This window comes from Leuciscus leuciscus, assembly GCF_965113295.1.
Source record: "Leuciscus leuciscus genome assembly, chromosome: 3".
In the NCBI taxonomy this organism is placed as follows: domain Eukaryota; kingdom Metazoa; phylum Chordata; class Actinopteri; order Cypriniformes; family Leuciscidae; genus Leuciscus; species Leuciscus leuciscus.
This window is the reverse complement of record NC_138727.1, coordinates 32,668,465-32,692,344: the sequence shown is the minus strand read 5'-3', so window position 1 is coordinate 32,692,344 and position 23,880 is coordinate 32,668,465. Positions and strand designations below refer to the sequence as shown.

The following is a 23,880-nucleotide window of genomic DNA, read 5'->3' as shown; positions in this document are numbered from 1 at the left end:
TTGTGTCTCACTGTAAATAAACTAAATATTAAAATGGTTAAACGATTAAATAAGGTATTTTTAAGGTTTTAAAGTGTATTCTTGTTTAACTGCATGAAAACGTAATTGATAAGACATTTGAATGCAATAGAGTCAAAACATTAATGCCACGATTTTAATATGCATAAATAAGAATACGTACAGTTGTTCATACGTAAATAATTTACGTTTTTGTGCTGTTAATACGTAAACATTTTACGTTTTAGTGCTGTTAATACGTCAGTATTATACGTTTCTGTGTGTATAAAACGTAAGTAAATGTACGTATGGTAGAATTACACTTTACGTAAAAATACACACATATTCTCATGAGATCACGTTGAACATTCTAAAGTGAAACTGTACTGTAAAAGGAAGCATTTTTATTTCCATGGAATTACTGGGATCTTACCCTATAATCTGTAATAGACAGTTACGTAGCTATTACAGACTATAGGGTAAGATCCCAGTAATTCCATGGAAATAAAAAGGCTTCCTTTTACAATACAGTTTCACTTTACTTACTGAGTAAATTGTCATGTTTTCCTTAGTAACGTTGCAGGACATACGAGGTAAAAAAAAAAAAAGTGACTATGGAAAAGGGAATGTCCCAGTTACGTATGTAACCCTCGTTTCCTGAAGGAAGGAACGGAGACATAGTCCCGTCGCCTATGGAAGTAAAATAATGTCAAATGTTTTTGAAATAAAAAGCCTGTTGAATTGCACTACTTGAAAAAAAATAGGCATTGCATTAAGCTACATTTAAAATGGGCTTTGATTCTAGTCAAATTGCCAGAGAGCATTGAGAATGCAAGACAGAGCCAATCACATTTATGAAAAGTTTCTCAAACAGTAAAACTGGGGGACTGACAGTATTACTTAATTCACACACTACACACTACACACACACACACACACACACACGTATATCTACATCTACATCTACGTATATGTATATGTGTGTGTGCGTATGTGTGTAGTGTAAATTAAATAATACTGTCAGTATATATATATATATATATATATATATATATATATATATATATATATATATATATATTAGGGCTGTCAAAGTTAACGCAAAATCATATTAACGGCACAAATTTTTTTAACGCGCGATTAACGCAGCGCGTATTTTCTGTTTGACCCGTGGCCCAACCTCTAGTTGGAGAAATGGAGATACACAGTGTTGCCAACTTTGCAGACCCCTTTAGCGATTTTTTATCGCCTAAACCTTATTTAGTTTCGGAGAATCTACCGTTACCGCCGGTACTGCTCTCTCAGCTCGCTCGCGCTCTCTCTCTCTCTCTCTCTCTCTCTCTCTCTCTCTCTCTCTCTCTCTCTCTCTCTCTCTCTCTCTCTCTCTCTCTCTCTCTCTCTCTCTCTCTCTCTCTGCGTCTCGCGGATGAGCAGCGCTTTAATTCAGTTAATCACAGATATTATATTGCTTCTCTAATTTTACAAGTATAGCCGAAATCAGAGCACAGATATTGTCTTTATCTTATGTGAATTTGATTTCACCAGGCGACGGCTCGATTATCAGAATTGTTGTGCAGATTAACTTAACATCTTGGAAGGGAGAGCTGGTTATGTCTTAATGTCTTCAAATTAATTCCGTTGTTTGACAACAGAAACAGTAAAATAGACCAATGAAAACAGTTTTATTGAGAATTTAGCTTCATCAAAATGGGCACAGAGAGAGACAAACTACAATGTAATAATAAATAATAAATGTACATTTAGCATTTTCAGAAGAGCTGCCCTGTCATGCAAAAATCTAAACATGTTTGTGTTAGTAAAATGCTCAGTGCAAAGAAAGAGAAGAAATGGCAATCATGCGATTAATCGCGATAAATTTTTTTTAGCGATTGACTGCCCTAATATATATATATATTAGGGGTGTAACGATATTCGAACCGAACCGAAAAACCGCGATACACCACCCACGATACGAATCGCGATACTCTCATGGCGTACCGAACACGCCCGCCCCGCCCCCTGCTGCCCCGCCCCCTGCTGTCCCGGCTCATTGGACCTCATGTCTTATGTGTACACAACGAATACAGCGTTGCCTAACCACCATTAACCACATTTAATCGCAATAAGCTCAGTGTTTTGTTACATTCGATAATAAGCAAGGTGTAATCTTTCAAATTCTGTCTATTTGATGACGAAATTCAAACATTAAATGTCGTTTTGGCGCTCTTTGATGTGGCGTGACAGATCACCGTAGGCTACTAGGCTCCTCATTTCAAGCGGCAGCGCGGAGCGCGAGTAAACGCGATTCTCTTCCTCAGTTACAGAATAAACATGAATGGACACCTGAAGGTATGTTGAAAGATACAGTATACTTACTGAAAGGCATCATAACTCGTGTAATCGCTCAGTCAGTGTTTCAACAGCGGAAATATGTCAATAAAACGCTTCTTTTTTCACATAGCTTTATTTACCTCAGGCAAGTCATTCAGTGTCCACAGCTTGTTGGTTTGCTAAGGAAATGAACTCTTTCACTAAATAAATGCACTATATTAGCCTATATATTATATTTTACTTAACCTGTTAATGACATCTTGATTATTTTATGTATGTTTAAAATATCTGTCATGAAAATGACAGCAACTGTGTAAATTATTATATTTCAATAATAAATTAGAGTAAAAACATATGTTAATGTAAAAACTGCCTTATGTGCAGTTTACATGTTTTCATACAATTTGTTACTTTGAGTGTTGATTATTATTATATCTAAAAATAAATAGCAACTGAATTTAGGCTAAAAGTCTTGGCTCTGTTGTTAAGCTTTAATGTTATAGTAATGTGCAAGTAAGGGCTCCTATATAGTTTACAGCATTAGCAGATAATTAGTTTTATCCTTGCGAAACGTTTACTTGTAATTGAATTAATTTAAAGACAAGGACACAATTTTTTAATTAAATTATCTGTTTAAAAACAAAAACAATTTTAGCTTTCTAAACCCCCCACTCCACCTAAATGAACCGAACCGAACCGAACCGAGACGTCAAAACCGTGGGACGTACCGAACCGTCAGTTTTGTGTATCGTTACACCCCTAATATATATATATATATATATATATATATATATATATATATATATATATATATATATATATATATATATATATAAACACTGTATACACACACACACATATATTATATATACATATTATTGAGCTCCAGGAACATTTGATAATGATTTTCTTATTTCAGCTGTTTATGGTGTGGTTTTAGTAAAAAAAAAAAAACAGATTTGTGAACATTAGTAAAACAGAGATGTTTGAATAAACACAAAACACTCGTGATTGTTGTCATGCGGTGGATTCGGCCAATCGTGGAACAGTTGTGTCGTCATCAGAGCTTCAGAGAGTCATACAGTCACTCTGGAGAAGCAGCGCAAAATGAATCAGCTGGCTGCTCTCAAATCGCTCTCACGGTACTTTGATGGCATACGTCACAGTCACATAGCGTCGATGCTGTCTCATGTAGGACACAATTTCTAACCGGCATGCACTGCTCCAAGTCAGCTACCAATCGGTCTGCACAGTGCTGTTTGAAGTCGAACAAGCCTAAAGTGTCATGTTGTCGTTGGTTGATTTAGTCATGTGGTTTCTCAGTTCTGCTCTGTCATTGGTTCCTTGTCTCATTGCTCTCAGGTGTGTCTTGTTAGCTCATTAGTCTGTTAGTATTTTTAGTCCTCATGTTTTCTTTGTCCTTGTTCAGCTGTGTGAATTCTTTAAAATGTGTATGATTGGGCTATGGAAAATAACCAATGTTTTTTTTTTTTTTTTTTTTTTTTTTGCCATCAGCCAGGAAAAGCTGTATTATCTACAAACTGTATTGATGCTGTCCAAAAGGGGAACAGTGATTTTGAAATGGATTCTGATATAAGTGATGAAGAGGAATTTGGGGATGCCTGTGAACTGGAAAAGAAAAATAAACAACCCAGTGACTACCCATCTGATGATTATATTTACATCATGCCAGCAAAATCAATGTCCCGTGGTCTGTGTGGTCTGTATCGCTAGCTGAAAAAGGATTTTATCAGTCTCAAAACCTATTTTTTCAATCCAAGATATCACTAATGTTGCCGTCTCCCTTCATGCACAACTGGAGTATTTCCGAAAGTTTGTGTCAGAAGATGTGAACAAAATAAAGGATACTGCAGACACTGTGGTAAAGGCTACACCAACACATTTTGCAGCAAGTGCACTGTCCCCCTCTGCTTCTCAGAGGACAATAACTGCCTTTGGGACTATCATAATTGGACATGGCTATGAACAGAACTAAATCATGTAAATGCCAAAGTTCTCTTACGAGAGGTCTCTCGTACTGCGTAAGTATCTTACGCTAGGGGAAAATCCCTTTTCCGTGAGATATTGAAGCCAAAAAATTATCCTTAATTTTGTATTATTGTAAAACGCGTTGCGGCAGCATACAGACATAGGCAAGACGGCTCGTGTGCCTATTGGCTGTTCTGCGGCAACTGCAGCAGCCTATCGAGCGAGGCCTAGCGTGACGTCAGACCCAATGAGGGTGCTTCGCGCCCACTGCGTCACGTCCCGCCGAAACGGGCGTGGCTTAGGCCTATAAATACAGCTCGCAGGCAGCTGATATCTGATTTGTCATCTCTTCAGCGAAGCGCACGCATCGCTAGATCCGGAGAGAAGCCGCGCCGTCTGAGGAAGCACTTGCACGAGTCGTCACTGAAGTCGCTGGCCGCGCCGCCTTCAATCGCCTTCCTGCTGCGCTATCCGGCGCCTATATCCTTTACACTCTCTGTTGTGTGTGTGTTCGCCGCCGCGACACACACTGTCTAAAAGAGCTTGCGTCTTTTTAAAGATGCCTTCCTGCGGCTCGTGCAGAGCCACACTCAGCGACGGGGACCGCCACGTTATCTGCGTTTCCTGCCTGGGTGAGGATCATGCAGCTCTCGCGCTCGCTGATGGCGGCTGCCATCACTGCGAGCTACTGCCTATGGCGACTCTGAGGACTCGCCTGGCATATTTCACTGAGACTGCACCTCCGCCCGCTGTAGTGCCGCGCCGTAAAAAGCGCCGTGCTCAGCGGGTCCCGGAACCTTCCCCCACCCGTCAAAGCTCGCCGGTTCGCCCGCCAGCTTCACCGGCTTGCCCGCCAGCTTCACCGGCTTCGTCAGTGTCTCTTCCTGACGGACAGCGGCCACCGTCTGCCGCCGCTTCCGTCGATGACGCTGATGAGAAAGCCGCATTGGGGGAGGATGATTCCTGCTCTCTCCTGGCATCGGGCAGTGAGGATTGGGCGAGCTCTGTGGATCTCGCGCCCTCTGTCCGCGTATCGTCAGGCAAAAGAGCTAGCATCGAGTCAGAGCTGATGTGCATACTCGCACAGGCCGCGGCGAGCCTCGGCCTCGAGTGGTCTACGCCTGAACAGCCTGCTCACAACCGGCTGGATGGATATTTTCTTCCCGGGGAGCGCGCTTCGCCTGCGTCCAGACCAGCGCCCTTTCTTCCTGAGTTACACGAAGAAGTCGCTAAGTCTTGGAACGCCCCCTTCTCAGCTAGAATGCGCTCTTCTGTTTCGCTAGCATTCTCCGCTGTTGAGGATGCTAAAAACAGAGGTTACCATTCGCTGCCGCCGGTCGAAGAAGCGATAGCAGCCCACCTTTGCCCGCCCTCCGCTGGACGGCGCGCTAAGCTGGCTCTACCTTCAAAAGCTTGCCGCATGACGTCAACCCTGCTCGATCGCGCTTTCTCTGCCGCTGGGCAGGCTGCGTCAGCGCTGCATACTATTGCCACACTGCAAATTTTCCAGGCCGATCTCCTCCGAAAGCTGGACGAGAATGGACCAGATGCAATTTGCGTGCCAGACTTGAGAAGTGCTACGGACCTCGCTCTCCGCGCTACTAAGTCTGCTGCACAGGCCATAGGACGGAGCATGGCCTCTCTCACTGTGACTGAGAGACACCTATGGCTAACGCTCTCTGAGATGTCTGAGTCTGAGCGCGCCGCATTCCTCGATGCTCCGCTTTCTCCCGCTGGCCTCTTCGGAACTTCCGTCAAAGATTTCGCGGAAAGATTCGCCGAGGTACAGAAAGCGTCACAGACTATGAAGCACTTCCTGCCGAAGCGCTCCAGTTCTGCAGCAGGCCGTACGAAACCGTCTGCTCAGAGCTCACAGCCTCAGCCTCCGCCCACTGCCGCCACTTCGCAGCGCCGACAGGCCCGAAGCGCGAGACCGCGCTCTCGCTCATCTGGCCGCCGCCCCGCCCCGCGTGGGCCGCGGCCCAGGATTGCGGTAAAGCCCGGGGCCCCGAAGTCGTCCTAGCACGCCTAGGGAAACGACGGTGTCCAAGTCCCGCTGCGGCCGGACTTCCACCAAAACTCATCGCTCGTTCAGTTCCAAGAAATGTGACTGTTCCAGTGTATTTTGCAGTCAACAAGCCGGTTCCACTGCCCGCTTGCCTGCACACAAATGCCGTTTTTACGGCTACCCAGATAAATCCCATAAAGAGTGTATTTTCTGGTGTCCCGGCCACGGCCGATGGTGTTATGAGTGTAGACAAAATGCCCACTGCCCAGTGCCCATTCCTACACACAAGGGGATATTTTGGGGATATTTAATTTAATTTTATCAATCAATAAATTCCTCTTGAAACAAACTTTGTTGTATTATTTTAATTTAATACTGTGAAGCTGCTTTGATGCAATCTGTATTGTGAAAAGCGCTATACAAATAAACTTGACTTGACTTGACTTGACAAGCACAGCCCGTCACACAGGGCTCGCGCACATAAAATCGACCCAGTTCGATTGCGCATTAAACGTAGCAGATGTGCCCACTGCCCACAATCACTACGTCCTGCATGTCTCGAGGTTTCTGTAAAAACGAAACCAACGTGCATTTGCTCTGCTCAGGCGGACAATGCTCTCGGTGTGGTAAATGTGCCCGCTATCCCGCGCCCACATCCACACACAGACATGACAAGTCCTACGGGACTCACCCAGCCCTCCCCCTCTCGGTTAACCACCGCAGAGGAGCCGAGCGCGGGCAATCTGCCCGCTGTTATCAGCGCGCCCTCTGCCTCGAATGTCATAAGCGCGACGCTTGTGTTACAGCACACCGAAGCCCCTCTGTCGCTGAGCGACCAGAGCGCGCTTCGCATTCAACCCCTAGCCATTCATGCAGATGCATGGGCGAGGCTACCCGGGGTTTCGAAGTGGGTGCTAGACATTATAAAAAGAGGCTATTCGCTACAGTTTCGCCGGCGCCCTCGTCGCTATGCGACGCGCGTCGAGACCATGGTAAAAACAGAAGTAGCACACCTACTTCGAGCCGAAATTGTGAAACTATTGAGCAAAGGGGCCATAGAGCTGTTATCTCTAGCTCAGAGCGAAGGAGGGCTATACAGCAGATACTTCCTGGTACCGAAAAAAGAAGGGGGTCTCAGACCCATACTAGATCTAAGGCAACTGAACAGAGTGCTTGCAAAGCGACAGTTCAGAATGCTCACGACCAGAAAAATCCTCGCGCAGATTCGCCGAGGAGATTGGTTTGTGTCAATAGATCTGAAAGACGCGTATTTTCAAATACAGATAGCGTCACGTCACAGGCGATATTTGAGATTCGCCTTCGAGGGCCAGGCATATCAGTACAGTCCTACCGTTCGGCTTGTCCCTAGATCCCCGTACATTTACGATGTGCATGGACGCAGCGCTCGCACCCCTCAGGCTACAGGGCATGCGAGTATTGAACTACTTGGACGATTGGCTGATTCTAGCTCAATCTCACTCGATGCTCATAGAGCACAGGACCATTTTACTCGATCACCTCGAGAATCTGGGTCTCAGAGTCAATTGGGCGAAGAGTTCTCTGTCCCCCAGACAGATAATATCTTTTCTGGGCACAGAACTGAACTCGCTGTCTATGATAGCGCGACTGTCACCACAGCGCGTGCTAGACATTCAGCGCGCAGCGAGCTCTTTCCACTGCGGCGCATCTGTCCCGCTCAAGAAATTTCAAAGGATGCTGGGTCTCATGGCCTCAGCATCATCAGTTCTTCAGCTGGGCTTGCTTCGCATGCGCCTGCTACAGTTCTGGCTGAAAGCGCGAGTGGGCTTCCGGTCTGCTTTGTCTCAAGGTCAATCAGAAATGCATCGCAGCTCTGAAACCTTGGAAAGCAAACGACTGGTACCAATCAGGTGTAAGCCTGGGGACTTCCTCGAGTGTGAAGGTGGTGTCTACGGACGCATCCACCTCGGGATGGGGAGCACTGCTCGAGGGCAGACCGTTCTTCGGCCAATGGTCAGAACGGGAGAAGCTTCTGCACATAAACTGCCTCGAAATGCTGGCAGTAGACAACGCGCTGACGCGTTTTTGTCCCCAAATACGAGGACACCACGTCCTGGTCCGTTCGGACAACATGTCAGTGGTGTCCTACATAAATCGCCAGGGCGGCCTCAGGTCCCGAAACCTGCACAGGCTGACAGAACGCCTCCTGGTGTGGGCTCAGCGCAACCTGCTCTCGCTGAGAGCAGCGCATGTGCCAGGGCTCCTAAACGTAGGACCGGACACACTGTCCAGGAACAATGTTCCGACAGGCGAGTGGTCTCTACACCCACAGACAGTCCAGCTGCTGTGGAAGAAATTCGACAGAGCGGAAGTAGACCTGTTCGCGTCTCAAGAAAACGCTCACTGTCTGGAATTTTTCTCCAAGAGCAGGGACGCGCTGGCTCATGTATGGCCCCGCCGCCCGCTCTATGCCTTTCCTCCCGTCTCTCTCCTGCCTCAGGTGATAGACCCCTGACCCTGGTTCCCAGTTCTGATGCAGCTAGCGAGCACTGCCCCATGGCCAGTGCCAGTGAGGAAGGACCTCCTCTCTCAGGCCAAGGGCTCGATTTGGCATCCGCACCCAGAGCTGTGGTCCCTTCATGTTTGGGCCATCACCGGGTACCCGCTGACCTCCCAAGCAGAGTGTTAACCCCCTGAGGTCTACGGTATCGCCGGCGATACCAGCTCGCTTTTTTTTTGTCAATGTAAAAGAAACTCATAAATACTCTGTTGACTTTGATTTTCCATAGGAGTTTCATACATCAATCGATTCTGTTAAATGTGTATTATTTTTGTGTATACTCACAATAAAAACAAAGTGTTGTGCTTTTTGCCAAATAAAGAAAAATAAACACGAAGCGAGTTCTGCCTTCTCTCTGCCAGTGAAGTCCATTCTGAAACGCGTCCGAAAATGAACAATAACTGAGCGAATACTCAGTCAAACAGGCATACAGACACACAGGCATGAAGCTTGAATTTTCTTCTTTTAAATGAAGTAATTTATATAAAAAACAAATATTCTAATCTTGTGAAATCTGTATTAAAAGAGAGCGATTCCAGTCGAGCTCATCTCATCTCATTACGTTATAATCGGCCCCGCCCACGGAGAGCGCGCGCTATTCAAACGCAAATGACTGAGACGATCCCATACAAACTGTGAACGGCCCCATATCAGCTCGAGAAAACACATCAAGTTTATTCAGATAAGTGTAGTTAGCCGCGTTTCCACCGCAGGAACTTTCCCCAGGAACTAGGAACTTTGGGCTGGTACTCGATGTGTTTACACCGCAGGAACCAGGGTCTAAATGAAGTTCCGGGTAAATATTTCCCCCTCCGATAGTCCCTGCTCATGAGGTAGTACTTTTTCAAAGTTCAGGAACTTTCAGGGGTGGGACTTGTGCGCTGCACAAGCTGATTGGTTGTGTTCACGCCGCATTTTGGTTGGATGACACCACGCAGCATTTATTTATTTTTAACCTCCCTTTTTAAAAAATCTATTGCGGTTCGTGTCGTGGCTTCATGCAGTAAGAGATGTCTGTCTGCAAATATGGAATTTAATAAAAAAAAACTGGTGGACTGGCGACGAGTTTCAGGCTTTATTAAGGGTATTTGTGGAAGAGGAAACTTTCTGCGCGTTCGTCCCAGCTATCTCACGGTCAATGTCTGCAATAGCTGATAACATACAAATTGTATATCTAACGTTAGCATTACGAGCTTACTGAACACGCTTTATCAGTGCTCGTCTCTTTTCTGCCACAGCTTTTATTATTAAGTCATTATGTTTACACATTGTCATCTATTGCAAGGCACTCCAAACCATGTTACAAATTTAATTTAATCATGTCACATTAATTTAATTAAATGAAACCTTGTAACGAATTCACACTGTAGGGTAGACTGTGTACAGTTGAGACACCTTAAATAACTTGCGTTCGCAGCAAGCACAAGTTGGGATTTTTGCTGTGCACTTGCATATTAGTGTCAGCTGGGAAGGAAATATAGAGACCAGACCTCTTGGAACTTTAATTGAATACATAGCGTTGGTAAAGCATACTGAAATTACATCCCTACAAATTTATTAGGCCCTACTGAAAATAAATGTATCGAATTTAAGCAAAGTAGCCTAAATGTTAAGACTGTAAGCCCTTTGCTTTTTTACGTAGCCTATAAAGGATTCTTATAGCCGACTTTGTGTTAATATAATTTGTAGAAATTTTTTTTTTTAACTCAAACATTAACACTGAAATAAATGAAACTAAATTATTGTACATTTTTTGGCACACCACGACGAGTGGCGCTATGCATTGTTCTAAAGCCAGGTTTTATTCTGGCATGTTGAATTAGTGTTCGACAAACGCGGCGGCGCGTTCATTTGAATGAAGAGCGCTTCTCGCTCGTGTGAGCGAAAACACACTGGAACGTTAGGCCATGGCGCAAAGAGTGAATCGTGGCCGAGTGGTTGAACTTACGTTACGATCATTTAGATGACACGGTTTCGAATCCCGAACTAACTTGTACTACTGGTATTTGTATATTAGCCTATTAATGCATTTTATAGTCTATTGTTGATGCAGAGAGATTTGTCTAGTTCTAAAACATAGTTTTTTGCTTATAGCCTATTTACAAAATAAAATCACCATGCATTTCCATTTTACACTAAGGAACAAATATTATACAATGACTTTACTTCTGTAGCCTATAATAATTCCAATCGTTATTTCAAAAGCAGTTCTGTTAAAAAAAAATGCATATATAGGCCTATAATTATGTATATATAATTATAATTATGTATGTATATATATATATATATATATATATATATATGACGTTTAAACGACAAACAATACAATCAGAACCAGTATTCTGTTGCGTTCATGGTTCCAGTGGCAGTAATGCATCCACGGCTTTTCAAAATGTCACAAAGCGTTTTGAGATTGTTTTGAATGAAATATTGAAGTTTATAATTAAGTGTTTTGGCACACCACGACGAGTGGCAAACTCTTTGTTTTGTTTTGCAAACTCAGCTAGCCTGTGGGGGGTTTGGAGAAGGCAATAGTTGCTTTATCGTGGGGGTGCAGGACAGAGGTGTTAATGTTCCGTCTTTCATATGGAAAGTGTCGGAGCCAGCCTGATGAGAAGGCAATGGCAAAATTATTTTAAGGATTAATCTCAAAATCTCCAAAAGTCCATATGTAATATAGTCCAATGTCTATGTCTTATTAAATTATAAATATTGTAGTTTTATTGTAGCTCTTTAATTCGCGACCCACCTCGTTTTATTGTAAGGTGAATTCAGCAAGGCATGCTTTATCTTTGAAGCAACACGTGGCTATTTGTTACAGTTTTTTTCTTTCGTGATTTGTGTGGATGACACACAGCGACATATTCAGTATTATCAGCTGTATGGTGTTTTTTTACGCTGAAATGCTTAATTTCGAGAAAGACCCGCCGCGCGCAGTGAGGGAGACCAAACTTACTAAAAAAATATCCAGCGCGAGAGAGGCAAAGAAAAAAAACGCCTGTTCTTAATTTATGTTGCTTTGAACTTTTTTCGTTTTGGACCGTTTTAAAATTTTAATTTAGCTGCAATTTCTTTGACAATAGAAATTTTAAATGTTGCAAGAATAAGATTCTGTGTTTCTTATTTTGCATCACAAAGGGAATAAACTCTATCGATGCAACCCTGTTTAAATAAATAAACTGTCCCGACACTTTATTCGTACCTTGAAATGTGCGATGGGTTTTCAAACTTAATTAATTTTCTTTTTCTTTTTCTTTTACATTTTCATTGTTTATTTTTTAATTGAAAGCAGTACTGTATTGAAAGTATTTTTCTGATTTGTTCGATCTGTTTTGAAAAAATGTCTTCCGTTGCTATGGCCGGGTATAACTGTCAGTCATCTCAATCTCGTGAATGATTCACACACACAAAAAAAAATAATTTAGCAGATTAAAGACGAGCTTCATCATCTTCATTTTCTGGTGCGATTGGCTGACGGTCTTCCTTCATCAGATGTGTCGTCTTTGCAGCGGCTCAACTGGAATGTAGCAAATTTATGTTGTAATGTACAATTGATTATTAAACAAGATGATTGACTTTAATAAACAGATGCATATTTAAGCATCAAGAACGGAAGAACATAAACACTGTCAGCTACATTGAGATTCGATCTCAGATCGTTTGAAGCTCCGAGAGGCTATTGTTAATGCATTGACCACAGAGCTATAGTCTGAATAGCCTAGGTCTACTATTTTCTCTGTTTTAAAAGTTTGTTATATTCTTTTTTTTTTTTTTTACATTGGCAATTTACTGTCTCGAAATTATGTGTCAAAAAAAAAAAAGTGTTTTTACAAGACCTTGTGCTGTTTATTATTATTATTATTATTATTATTATTATGTAGATGTTAATTCAGCCATTCTGTTGGATAAAAATTGTCCCTAATGTAAAATGGAAATGAATGGTAATTTTATTTTATAAATATAAAATTATTTTATATAGGCTATAGGAGAAAAAAAACGATATAGTGTAGCAATATTTTAGAACTATCAAATCTCTCTGCATTAATATTAAAAAATAGCCCATGTTTGTTCGGGATTTGAACCCCTTGTCATCTGAATTATTGAAACTTAAGTTATAGCCTACCACTCGGCCGCAAATTTGTTTTGTTTCATTTTGTTTGAAATGTATGTTTACATATTTTGCTTTCGTTAATGTTAACCAATTCTGTTGTAGCATAATAGGCCTATATTTTTTCCCTAAAAGTTTGTTTTATTCTCTGCTTTGTTTGTTTATATTTTTACATATTCAATCAGTCTCATTTTTGTTCAAATAATGAAAAAAGTTGTTGTTTTTTTACAAGATCTAGCGCCATTTTTTTTTTTTTTTTTTTTTTTTTTTAAATAAACAGATAGGAAACTTACCTTTTAAAATGCCGCAGTTGCTGCTGTTTTGCCCTGTCACTTGCGCCACCCGGTATAGCCTAGTCATTTCGCGAACGACTTTGAAATTCGACTGGTTTATTTTTGCTGCGGCAGTAGGCTAATAGGGATTGTGGTTGATTATTTATTAAAGAATTCAATTGATAATCATAACAACATGTAAGCCTATTTAATTCTGAATATAACAAAGAATGCTTAAACCGACTAACATCGGTTAGTAACTGCGAGTCCTGAAAATGTTTTAATTTTACGGTAAATTATTTTAATTTATTTCACTGTTATGTTTCAGTTAATAAATCTACAAACACATTAAAATAACACGAAGTAAATGACAAGTAACCTATTGACATAGCCTTTCTAAATTATAGAAAAACTGGGCACACAATGTTAACGTGTGTCTACTTTGTTTAAATTTAATGAATTTGAATTCGTTTAACCACAATATTTATCTTGAATTTATCTGTGACCTCAGCTCAGATTACTGCCGCGGCAGATTACGTCATAAAGAGAATAAACTGACACTTTTCAAAGTCTGTGATTACAGCGCCACTCAGCGGTAAAAGGCAGCAAATACACATCCCAATTTTGCCGCCGCGGGAACGGCGGCGGTAAAAGTCTCATTCTGGTTGTCCACCATCTGTATATATATATATATATATATATATATATATATATATATATATATATATATATACTGTATATATATTGCTCTTGCATTCTTTCTTGTGGCTATAGGTGACACACCTGAATGAATGGCTCATTAGGTATGCGGGCCCCATTGTCTCCTGAGGTGTGAACCACTACATATGCATGATGCTGTTGAATGGTTGACGCCCCTTGCGCATATTGCCTTTACAAACAAAAAGTGTTTTACAAGATTTAAATCAATGTATTGTGTTATGTGAATGATAAGGGCAGGATGATTTTCACATCATTTTGAAGAAAAAATTCTAGGCAAAGACATCAATTAGTCAAAAGTCTTATTGACACGTATTTAGTATGTGTTTTGTGGCCTTATTTCAGAAACTTTAGTTTTTAGTTTTTTCAATAACCATGCATAAACATTATTCTCTCAAAAATACAAACATGTACATGCATGTTGCTCACATATTATGGTAGCCCTGTTTGTGCTAAATAGAGTGTAATTATACCTTTGCCATTAATATGTTTATAAGCAACTGAAAAAAGCACAAATGTCAGGGCATGTCAGAACATCTCAAGGACCCCAAAAACCCCTCAGACCTCAGAGGGTTAAACACGATCACGCAGGCCAGAGCTCCGTCTACGCGACGTCTCTATTCCTCGAAATGGTCAGTGTTCTCCAGCTGGTGCACAGCTCGTGGCGTGTCGCCCCCAGACTGTGGGGTGACGGAGGTTCTCTCCTTCCTACAAGAGCTGTTGGACAAGGGCAGGTCCCCTTCCACGCTCAAAGTTTATGTGGCGGCCATAGCAGCGTTCTCAAAAACAACGCTTGGTCAGTCAATAGGAAGGAACGATTTAGTCATCCGCTTCCTTAGAGGAGCTAAGAGACTGAATCCTCCCAGACCTCCCTCAGTCCCTGTATGGGACCTTTCTGTGGTACTGGAGGCCATGAAAGGTGACCCATTCGAGCCTTTACAGACGATTGATCTTAAACACCTGTCTTTCAAGACAGTGTTTCTTCTGGCTCTCGCTTCGGTGAAGCGCATAGGGGACTTACACGCGCTCTCAGTCAGCGCGACGTGCATGGAGTTTGGGCCTAATGACTCAAGAGTTATACTCAAACCTAAGCACGGTTATGTTCCAAAATCCCTCAACACACCGTTTAGGGCGCAGGTCATTTCCCTGTCAGCCCTACCGGTCTCTGACGAGGAAGGAGACGCGAGCTTCCTTTGTCCAGTCAGGGCATTAAGAGCTTATGTGTCTCGCTCATCTGTCTTCAGACAGACGGAGCAGCTCTTCGTTTCGTTCAGCGGACGTTCCAAGGGACTAGCCGCGTCGAAACAGAGCCTTATCCAGATGGATAGTTGACGCCATTGCGCTGGCGTACACTTCCAAGGGTATGCAGTGCCCGTTGGGTGTCAGAGCGCACTCCACGAGAAGCATGGCTTCGTCGTGGGCCTGGTCAAGTGGGATTGCCTTGCAAGATATATGTATGGCGGCAGGCTGGGCCTCCCCGTCTACATTTATAAGGTTTTATAACCTAGAGGTTCCCACCTTACAGGCCAGGCTGTTGTCGGTCTAAATATACCAGTACTGTCTGTTCTGATGCTATCGGTTCAGAATACTGTGTCTGCTGAGCACTGCTCGATGAGCACTGCCCGCTAATCGACCGCAAAATGCTTATGGGCAAATAAATCAGACCCACAATTTCCCATCAGCTCAGGCCGTACTCCGCCCTGTCTGTATGATGTAATTTGCGTCTAAGGGACGCTGCTATATGTGGAAGAGCGCGGTTCCGCCACCTCCCTCTTCCCGGACTCCCTTTGAGTTCCCCTGGTGATTATGCACTATATGAACCCCGGGCTTTCGCCCTCGGGTCTTTGGTGTCAGATCCTAGCACGCACAGCGTTTTACATTGGGTCCCCTAGCGTAAGATACTTACGCAGTACGAGAGACCTCTCGTAAGAGAACGTACTCGGTTACTAACGTAACCTCGGTTCTCTCTAGAAGAGGGAACGAGTACTGTGTATCTTGCCGTGCATGCACACGCTCTGGTTAGCTTCGGCGATGAAAAACCAGATATCAGCTGCCTGCGAGCTGTATTTATAGGCCTAAGCCACGCCCGTTTCGGCGGGACGTGACGCAGTGGGCGCGAAGCACCCTCATTGGGTCTGACGTCACGCTAGGCCTCGCTCGATAGGCTGCTGCAGTTGCCGCAGAACAGCCAATAGGCACACGAGCCGTCTTGCCTATGTCTGTATGCTGCCGCAACGTGTTTTACAATAATACAAAATTAAGGATAATTTTTTGGCTTCAATATCTTGCAGAAAAGGGATTTTCCCCTAGCGTAAGATACTTACGCAGTACGAGAGACCTCTTCTAGAGAGAACCGAGGTTACTTTAGTAACAGAGTACGTTTTCATTCATTGCAGGTTTTGCAAATATAACCTGAACATATTTCTTAATAATAAATTATTTTTCATAAAAAAAAAAGTCTGATTATTAATATTGTGTGATTTATTAGTGTATGTATAGGCTACTGTCATGGGGCTACATAAGCAGTACACCCTGCAAATGAACCCTTAGATGTTTTCTACATTTGTTCAGAAAGTGAGTGAAATCACTGAAATTCTGCTTCCCAATGTTACAATATTTTCAACATTTCCTTAAAATCTTGGTAAAATGTCAAAACTCATTTATTTCAGCATTAAACAACAACAATATGTAAAATGTAAAAAAAAAAAAAAAAAAAAAAAAAACTATATTTGGGTCTCTGATGGTTAGTGAAACAAAAAACATGCAATTGAAACCATCAATTAAAGTGCTTTTTTGTTCAAATAATATAAAAAATAAATCAAACGTATCAAACATAAATTAAAAATGGAGAATTATACTGATGCAGCTGAAACACTTTGGAACAATTATATTTTGCATTTGTTCATTATTAGCTCTGTTTAATATGTGATATATTAAAAGTAGCACACACGTGCTATTATTATTTATCACACGTATTATCACACGTTGTATTATTTAAATTTAATACTGTGAAGCTGCTTTGATACAATCTGTATTGTGAAAAGCGCTATACAAATAAACTTGACTTGACTTGACGTGCATTTTCAGCAAAACCAAAGTTTTATCAAAATTTTTATATTTGAAACTGAATCTGGACCCTGATACTAAGATCTTCTACTTCTAGACTATATTTGGTCAAAAAATCAACCAGTCATCAAAATGTTGAGCTCACCCTCTCTATTGCTTGACAATTTTACATTTTGTATTGATACTGTATGGCCATTGGACACTTTATGTAGTGTCAGATGTCTAAGTCTAAGAATTTTGATCTAACAGCATGCCAAACTTTAATCCAACAAATATCTTGAAATTTGTGCATCAGACTGGGTGACTTGGCATCAACACATGCTACAAAACTGCCAAAAGCTAGATTTAAGAACCTACACATGCAGGTTCCACAGATCGGGATGTGGGTGCCAGAGGGTGCCCTGTCTCTGAGAAAGGAGGTCCTTCCTCAGAGTAATTGGCCAGGGAGGGGCTGTCGCGAGGAGCACCAGTTTGGAGAACCAAGTCCGGTTGGTCCAATGAGGCGCAATCAAAAGGACCTGCTCCTCGTCCCCCCCTGATCTTGCACAGGACCTCAGGTGGTGGCTACCATCACTTCCACTAGGGCCCTGTCTACGAGACACGCCTATGCGTTGAAGTGGAACCTCTTCGTCACCTGGTGTTCTTCTCACCAAGACCCCAGAAAATGCCAGATTCTTCCTCCAAGAAGGGTTGGAACGAAGGCTGTCTCCTTCCACCCTGAAGGTTTACGTGGCTGCCATCTCTGCGCACCACGACCTTGTGGAGTTGAAAACGGTGGGACAGCATGACCTGGTCGTCAGATTCCTGAGGGGGGCGAGGAGACTAAATCCTACTCTGTCTCCTCTTATACCCTCTTGGGAACTCGCAGTGACCTTATCAGCCCTGCAGAGAGCTCCCTTTGAGCCATTGCGATCAGTGGAGCTTAAGTTCCTGTCAATGAAGACAGCGCTCCTGGTCGCTTTGGCCTCCATCAAGAGAGTAGGGGACATGCAGGTATTTTCAGTTGACGAAGCCTGCCTGGAATTCGGGCCGGCTAACTCTCATGTGATCTTGAGACCCCGGCCTTTTATCTACATGTAACAATCCCTCAGCAAGTTATAGCCATTTATTATAATATTATTCTAGGCGTTTTTGAGTAAAAACAGGTGTATTACATTTACTGACAATGTAGATGTGTCCAAATAAGTTTAGGAAGTAAAGTAATTAGAAAAGTTGTTATATTACAACAGAACACTGAAGCAAACATTTTTCTTCAGAAAATTATATTATAATTTGAACATGAACAACAAATGCAAACAATAATATAACAAATACTGACAGCTGTGCAATATAAATACTAACAATACAATTTAGCCTACAGAGTGTAAATGAACAAATGGTTCACAAACTAGATGTACCGCATGGCGGTACAAAATATGACCGCCGCTCAGGCCTGCACTGGCTTTCCACAAAAATAAATGACGTGGAGCAATTTGGCTGTATTGCGTGTTTATGTATATACAGGGCCTGAATTTCATTTTGGAAAATGGGGGGGAAATCCCCCCTTAGGTGATTCTTATGGGGGGGAATTTTTTATTTGAGGGGGGAGTTTAGACTTTTTTTTTATTATTATTACATTTATCTCGCCTAAATGTATGCTCACTCATTGCATTTTTACAATGGGGTAATTTTGTTCTTAAGAATTTACACAACTCAAAGAAACTTGATTTCAATCTTTGAATTAAATTGAAAAAAGTAGCACAAATAAATACAACAGAATAAAGATCCCAATAAAGAGAAATAAAGAGAAAAGTTTTTGCGTAGGTCTAAAACTAGTATTCAGAAATACTACAGAGACTGAATAAAGTAATCAAATGTAAAATAACACTGGGTAGTATTTTAGTCCTGACTAAATTAAATACATAGGCTATTAATCCTGATTCCTTAAAATGAAAGCTATGTTTTGTTGTTTTGACAAACAAATTAATTACAGACATATGGCTGCTGTCCCTTTAAGAGCTATAGTGCACGGATCCTGTTTTCATTATACGGTCACGTGCGATTTATGCTTATTTAAGACATAACCGACTGTGTTTAAAGGATATCACCAAGACCGAAATTGACATCATTTTCTTATGTTTTTGACTGTTAAAGCGATATAATCCACGAAAAATAACTTTTGTTACCCGCGAGCTGTTTGTGAGGCGGCTTTACTCTATGTGTGCAGAGAAAAAAAACACTTCTCAGACAGCGCGCAAGTACGTTACCGAATAGTTTAAAATCGCGTGAATGTTTAAACTGGTGAGACTTAAAAAGACGTGCAAATGGTAAACTTTAGTTACTCGTGATGCAATGCTGGCCCGATTATGCAAGTGACAATTCCGTCTATCCCGACTCCCGAAATGCGAGAGTGTATTATCGCCGCCTGCTGCGCGCTTAACGATTACCTTGTGCAGTGCAACCCATTTTGAGAGACGAGAGAGAGAAGACGCAGCGCCGCTGAATCACTCACGCTGTTTGTGAAATTGCGTCTCGCAGACAGTTTTAAAATGACTGATTTGATTTTATAATCTGTGTGGATTAATTTACTAATACAACCTACATGCTAAAGTGAATCAATGTTTGCGGGAATTTCCCGCATTATAAATGGGAGACCTGCGGGAATGATAAAAAATATGCGCAATACCCGCAATCCCGCGCCGAAATTCAAGCCCTGATATACCTAAAAAAAGTAGTAGTATGTGCATGTCTGTCTGTGTGTGTGTGTGTATGTGTGTGTGTTTGTGTATGTGTGTGTCTGTCTGTGTGTGTGTGTGTGTGTGTGTGTGTGTGTGTGTGTGTGTGTCTGTGCGTGTATGTATGCGTGCGTACATGTGTGTGCGCGTGTGTGTGTTTGTGTGTGTGTGTCTGTGCATGTGGATTTGTATGTGTGTGTATGTGTCTGTGCGTGTGGATGTCAGTGTGTGTGCATGCTTGCGTTTGTTTGTATTCCTGCATGTGTGTGTGTGTGTGTGTGACAGTATCATCCTAAACCAGCAACCCTTCGCTCAACACCACCATCTACAGGCCGATGAGTGTACAGTCACTAAATGTGCACATAAATGAATTTATTTTATACCCCCTCCATGGATGAAATTCTACGAAACGTAGCATACCCCCAGAGGATGTCAAGGTAATCATACACATGAAATATGGTGCAGTTCTGAACATCTCAACTGAAGATAGGGGCGATTAGGGGTGGGCGGTATGACCAAAATTCGGTTTCACGGTATGACTAATTTTATTTCACGGTAACGATATATTTCACGATATAGTTATTTATAGTTGTAGTTGTTCTCCAAAAATCGACGAAAAGGGCTTTATAATAAATAAACCCAAATACTTTAGAAATGAAAAGTACTTCACTTTGTTTGAATTTTCTTTTTCTTTTATTTGGTCAATTATTTCTTTGGTAAACTATTTTTAATAGCTAAATATAGTAAACAAAACACTCTCATCAACTTTTAGATGAACTGCCCCCAACTTATTGATATTAAATACAACTCATAGGTGCAATTCAACTTTAAATAAAGTGTTGCTGAATAATTTTTCAATCTCATGTTATTGCTTTACTTCATCAATCAGTTTATAATATCTGAATATTTTATATTGAACTATTCTATTCATAATAAATGAGTTACTTTCTTTTAATTTGGTAGGATATTAGTAAATACTAGTTATGTTTAAATGTTTTCCCGGTACATTTTTGCCATGTCTGCTTTTAAAGGGCTTGTTTTGTTCTTTTTGTGATCTGGCAACCCGTCACCTAAAGCTTTAACCAGATGTTCAGAAGCGTCAAGTTCATAAGTGACTAGGAGAACAGCAGTATGAAAACCGAACAGCAGCTACTGTTAGTGTTGACTAAGTAGTGTAAATTATACACACCTTGTAACTGCGTCATTATTTTACATAGCTCGGTGAACACCGAAACACACCGCGCTCCCTCTCAGTGCGTGTGCACGCGCGCGTCTTTTGCATCAGTAAAATGCAATCGGTTAATTTGAGTGACAAGTTGTAATCACGCATTGAATCGAAGCAAGATTTTATCAGCTGTTTCAGTGGCCAATTGTTTGGAGTTAGAAATATATAACTCGCGCTGCATATTTAGTAATTTTGCCTCAGATACAGATTAACATGTTATACATTTGCTTTAACAAGCAGGTTGTTCATTACCACGGCAACCGCTCTCGTGTCATACTGAATGCGAGTTTCATGTTTAAAAAGTAACTATACATAAGAGACAGAAAGATGATAACTAGGTTATTTCTATTCGTTACGATATGATATATGAACTGTTGTTGTCAAGTAGCTTCATGCTTTCCCCGTTGCGATCGTGCACTCCTCTAACTGTAGCCTACGGGTGCCGCACTGCTCTAGTTGACTGCTGCGCCTTCCCCCCCCCAAAAAATATCACGTTAACAACAACCCTTTTAGAAAACGTAATGACTTTGTGGATCCTCTTGATCTGCTTTCTCCATGTTTCTTTGACAAATCTCAGTGTCTCAGTCTCTTGCACGCTGCATGTGAGTTAACCACGCCCACTTATTTACATGTCGCGGTATCACGGAATGAAAAAATCTGTTACGGTTGACATTTTCTACCGCGGTAACGATATATACCGTCATACCGCCCACCCCTAGGGGCGATTAAAGCAGAATAATATTGCATTTTCATTTTTTATGGGAGGGGCGCAAATCACAAATGAGTGATTATGGGCTAGGTTGATGTGGGCCCTTAAGACCAACATACCATAAAAATGTCTTCATCCTCGGTGCCACGGTTCAGGTAGTTATTTAGGAAAAACTGCATTTTTTGGGTTTGGGGGGGTCCAGCACGAGTGGCCCCCGGGGCCCAAACAACATTTTTCCGTAAAAGTCTAGTGGGGCTACATGCCCACCAAATTTCATGTTCCCCGGTGTTTCGGTGTCCCTGGTATCGTTGACGAAAAATTCAGTAGATAAAAAAAAAATAAAAAAAAAACCTTGACAATCCCTATATGACCGCTTTCGCTAGCTTCGCTAGCGGCGGTCATAATAATCTTCACAAACTAAATACAAAAAGAAATAAACAGTGCAAATGAAGAAATGGTTCATTGAGGGTAATATACTGAGTTCTAATGAACAAATAATGCAAATAATCTTCACAAACTAAATACAAATAGATAAATAAACAGTGCAAATGATTCAAACAATTTTCTGAATCGAAAGGTTCCACCACCAGGTCATCATCTAACAACTCGTTTAAAAAAAAATCTATTCTAACACATCCTCCGATTTGTACTGCTTTTTTTTCTTACATACTCATGCTCTTTCGTGTTTTGTGCTCTTTCGTGTTTTGCGCTATGGTCAAAAACTTTGCATCCGTTCGTTTTCATGCGTAGTTTTCAATGCATTGCGTTTGTTAAAATGTATAAAGAAACGAAATTGGTTGTTAAAAACACCAATCACTATGTTTATTGGTTGAGTTGATGACCGTTTGGACGAATCTGGGCATGGGGGTGGGACTAAGCATCAACAATCGTTCCTGTTTGGCTCAGAGAAAGAAACCACATGTGTTTCCTTGACGAATCACTGCTGCAGATTTTGATGACACAATCACCGGCACTACAGAGCCACTGAATGACCAATAGAGACAACAGTGATAACACGGGAAAGCTGAGAATCTCATCTTTACGGTGCATTTTAAAGCATACAGATTGGATTAGCGACTCAAAAGTTATTAAACATTTTAGAACGATAGTTATTTTATGCCGCGGGCGGCTGTATCGGTCTTTAAGGGTTAAAGGGTAACTAAACCATAAAACAACTTTTATTAGTTAATGATCTGTAAGACTGGGGTTTTATTACGTCTGGGTGCTGCCCTCTTCAGGTTGAATGGTGGCTACTGCAGTTGAATTTTCCTATTGGAAGTTGTGGTGCCCTGTGACATAGGCAGGCACCAGCTCACCACACCCTTGGCAACACCTGGTATAAAATCATCTTGTTCCGTCAAAACCACTGTAGCGAGTCAAGAGTTGTAATTGCGAGTATTGAAAACGATCAGGATAGCGTATATTAGCATCTAGTTAGCATAGCATTTATTTTGTTATTTCGATTATTTTGTGTAGTCTAGGTAGGTACTTTTTTCTGGAGCATGTCTCTAAACTTAAACAAAACTCAGCGAATACTATTCAAACAGGCATAAGCAATATATCTTTATAAACATTTAAGTCTCTGCTATTAAATTATCTAATTCAAAATGAAAACAAATATTCTTTGGTTATGTAATCTGTATGAAAAGATAGAGATGTCAGTCGTTCTCATGGCAACTCATCTGCTAATGTGAACATGCCTACAGAGAGCGTGCGCTATTGAAACGCAAATGATCTGAGGCAATCCATGCAAACCTGTTAACGCCCACATCAACTCGATAACACACATCAAGTTTAATCAGATTAATGTCACGACACGCACACGAAAGGGTGATAGTCCAAGTGCAGTTTTATTGGGTAATCCATAATCATATATCCAGGAACAGGCAAAAGGTCAAGATCCATGTAAGCAGTCCAAAAACAAGAAATAAACACTTAACCAAACCTAGACAGACGCTGGGAAGCGGGTGACAAAATACAAGGATTCCAGAACAAGTGATAAAACAGACAGGGTATAAATAGACAGACACTAACAAGGTGAGTGGGAACAGCTGAGTGTGATAATGAATAATGAGTCCGACAAGGGTGATGGGGATTGTAGTCCAATAGTGACTGACACCTGTGGGGGAGGAGGACCTCTAGTGGACACCAGAAATACGCAAACCAGACACTGTGACATAACTCCCCCTCTACGGAGCGGCTACC

General features: G+C 41.7%; 2 long non-coding RNA genes across 2 annotated transcripts in view; one reads left to right on the top strand and one right to left on the bottom strand.

Annotated features, from left to right (window-relative positions):
• LOC309494653 overlaps window positions 1-8,026 on the bottom strand; it is a 111,769-nt gene extending 103,743 nt beyond the window's left edge. Inside the window, exon 1 of the long non-coding RNA XR_014204428.1 lies at window positions 7,778-8,026. This is a non-coding gene — a long non-coding RNA (uncharacterized lncRNA). The remainder of the gene's footprint in view (window positions 1-7,777) is intronic.
• The window catches only part of LOC309494652, a 218,985-nt gene that overhangs the window by 28,703 nt on the left and 166,402 nt on the right, over window positions 1-23,880 (top strand). The gene's annotated exons all lie outside the window — the stretch shown is intronic.